The sequence below is a fragment of the Anomaloglossus baeobatrachus genome, chromosome 5 (genome assembly GCF_048569485.1).
Source record: "Anomaloglossus baeobatrachus isolate aAnoBae1 chromosome 5, aAnoBae1.hap1, whole genome shotgun sequence".
Taxonomy (NCBI): domain Eukaryota; kingdom Metazoa; phylum Chordata; class Amphibia; order Anura; family Aromobatidae; genus Anomaloglossus; species Anomaloglossus baeobatrachus.
This window is the reverse complement of record NC_134357.1, coordinates 289,769,778-289,772,277: the sequence shown is the minus strand read 5'-3', so window position 1 is coordinate 289,772,277 and position 2,500 is coordinate 289,769,778. Positions and strand designations below refer to the sequence as shown.

The window sequence follows — 2,500 nt, the reverse complement described above, 5'->3', positions numbered from 1 at the left end:
CCGGCCAATGCAGGACTGCTCTTTTCATCGGTTGGCAGAAATTTCAGCGCAACTCTTTTCTTCACTTTCTGAAACATTTGCTCGGTGAGCTTTAGACGTGTTACTGAAGTATTCAAGCGTTGGCGGTTCAGTGGTAGAATTCTCGCCTCCCAAGCGGGAGGCTGGGGTCTGATTTCTGACCAATGCAGTGTGCCTCTTTTTATCATTTGCCAGGAACTTCTGCTCATTTCCGGTCCTCACTTTCTAAAACTTTGAACTTTGGTTGCTTTTCTTTGCCTTCCAATCCTCTGGGGCCTTTCCAGCAACTTATCCTCTAGGGCAGTGATCCCCAACTCCAGTCCTCAAGAGCCAGCAACAGTGCATGCTTTCACAGTTTCCTTCGTATAGCACAGGAGATGGAATTATCATCATCTGGAAGATAATTAAATTATCACCTGGGCAATAATGGGACAGCCGAGAAACATACACTGTTTTGGCAAACACTGCTCTTGGGTTATGAAGCTTCTTTTGTTTCGGAGTAGAAGGGGGGAACGTGGTTGACGGTGGTTAGCGCATGCTAAAGGGAAAAGCCATAAGCAGTCGCCCAACGTGGGGCTCGAACCCACGACCCTGAGATTAAGAGTCTCATGCTCTACCGACTGAGCTAGCCGGGCTTCTGGGCCACACCGACTCAGCAGAGCTATACGTGGCATGGCAAGGTCAGGGGGAAGGGGCCTGTCAGACCCTGGATCCAGGCTCGTTGGGTAGCAGACAAGCTGACGAAGCATCCAAGCATTGGTGGGTCAGTGGTAGAATTCTCGCCTGCCACGCGTGAGGCCCGGGTTCGATTCCCGGCCAATGCAGGACTGCTCTTTTCATCGGTTGGCAGAAATTTCAGCGCAACTCTTTTCTTCACTTTCTGAAACATTTGCTCGGTGAGCTTTAGACGTGTTACTGAAGTATTCAAGCGTTGGCGGTTCAGTGGTAGAATTCTCGCCTCCCAAGCGGGAGGCTGGGGTCTGATTTCTGACCAATGCAGTGTGCCTCTTTTTATCATTTGCCAGGAACTTCTGCTCATTTCCGGTCCTCACTTTCTAAAACTTTGAACTTTGGTTGCTTTTCTTTGCCTTCCCATCCTCTGGGGCCTTTCCAGCTCCTTATCCTCTAGGGCAGTGATCCCCAACTCCAGTCCTCAAGAGCCAGCAACAGTGCATGCTTTCACAGTTTCCTTCGTATAGCACAGGAGATGGAATTATCATCATCTGGAAGATAATTAAATTATCACCTGGGCAATAATGGGACAGCCGAGAAACATACACTGTTTTGGCAAACACTGCTCTTGGGTTATGAAGCTTCTTTTGTTTCGGAGTAGAAGGGGGGAACGTGGCATAGGGGTGGCTTGGTTGACGGTGGTTAGCGCATGCTAAAGGGAAAAGCCATAAGCAGTCGCCCAACGTGGGGCTCGAACCCACGACCCTGAGATTAAGAGTCTCATGCTCTGCCGACTGAGCTAGCCGGGCTTCTGGGCCACACCGACTCAGCAGAGCTATACGTGGCATGGCAAGGTCAGGGGGAAGGGGCCTGTCAGACCCTGGATCCAGGCTCGTTGGGTAGCAGACAAGCTGATGAAGCATCCAAGCATTGGTGGTTCAGTGGTAGAATTCTCGCCTGCCACGCGGGAGGCCCGGGTTCGATTCCCGGCCAATGCAGGACTGCTCTTTTCATCGGTTGGCAGAAATTTCAGCGCAACTCTTTTCTTCACTTTCTGAAACATTTGCTCGGTGAGCTTTAGACGTGTTACTGAAGTATTCAAGCGTTGGCGGTTCAGTGGTAGAATTCTCGCCTCCCAAGCGGGAGGCTGGGGTCTGATTTCTGACCAATGCAGTGTGCCTCTTTTTATCATTTGCCAGGAACTTCTGCTCATTTCCGGTCCTCACTTTCTAAAACTTTGAACTTTGGTTGCTTTTCTTTGCCTTCCAATCCTCTGGGGCCTTTCCAGCTCCTTATCCTCTAGGGCAGTGATCCCCAACTCCAGTCCTCAAGAGCCAGCAACAGTGCATGCTTTCACAGTTTCCTTCGTATAGCACAGGAGATGGAATTATCATCATCTGGAAGATAATTAAATTATCACCTGGGCAATAATGGGACAGCCGAGAAACATACACTGTTTTGGCAAACACTGCTCTTGGGTTATGAAGCTTCTTTTGTTTCGGAGTAGAAGGGGGGAACGTGGCATAGGGGTGGCTTGGTTGACGGTGGTTAGCGCATGCTAAAGGGAAAAGCCATAAGCAGTCGCCCAACGTGGGGCTCGAACCCACGACCCTGAGATTAAGAGTCTCATGCTCTACCGACTGAGCTAGCCGGGCTTCTGGGCCACACCGACTCAGCAGAGCTATACGTGGCATGGCAAGGTCAGGGGGAAGGGGCCTGTCAGACCCTGGATCCAGGCTCGTTGGGTAGCAGACAAGCTGACGAAGCATCCAAGCATTGGTGGTTCAGTGGTAGAATTCTCGCCTGCCAT

At 50.8% G+C, this 2,500-nt stretch overlaps 6 non-coding genes across 6 annotated transcripts in view; 3 read left to right on the top strand and 3 right to left on the bottom strand.

The window, feature by feature from the left end:
• TRNAG-GCC (transfer RNA glycine (anticodon GCC)) overlaps positions 1-12 on the top strand; it is a 71-nt gene extending 59 nt beyond the window's left edge. The window contains exon 1 of the tRNA in view: positions 1-12. This exon is cut by the window's left edge and continues 59 nt beyond it. This is a non-coding gene — a tRNA (tRNA-Gly).
• A 568-nt stretch (positions 13-580) lies between these two features.
• Positions 581-653, bottom strand: TRNAK-CUU (transfer RNA lysine (anticodon CUU)). Its single transcript has one exon. It is a non-coding gene; the product is annotated as a tRNA-Lys (tRNA).
• Positions 654-1,426: 773 nt separating this feature from the next.
• Positions 1,427-1,499, bottom strand: TRNAK-CUU (transfer RNA lysine (anticodon CUU)). Its single transcript has one exon. It is a non-coding gene; the product is annotated as a tRNA-Lys (tRNA).
• A 118-nt stretch (positions 1,500-1,617) lies between these two features.
• TRNAG-GCC (transfer RNA glycine (anticodon GCC)) lies at positions 1,618-1,688 on the top strand. The gene has a single exon. It is a non-coding gene; the product is annotated as a tRNA-Gly (tRNA).
• Positions 1,689-2,272: 584 nt separating this feature from the next.
• TRNAK-CUU (transfer RNA lysine (anticodon CUU)) lies at positions 2,273-2,345 on the bottom strand. Its single transcript has one exon. It is a non-coding gene; the product is annotated as a tRNA-Lys (tRNA).
• A 118-nt stretch (positions 2,346-2,463) lies between these two features.
• Positions 2,464-2,500, top strand: part of TRNAG-GCC (transfer RNA glycine (anticodon GCC)) — a 71-nt gene continuing 34 nt past the window's right edge. The window contains exon 1 of the tRNA in view: positions 2,464-2,500. This exon is cut by the window's right edge and continues 34 nt beyond it. This is a non-coding gene — a tRNA (tRNA-Gly).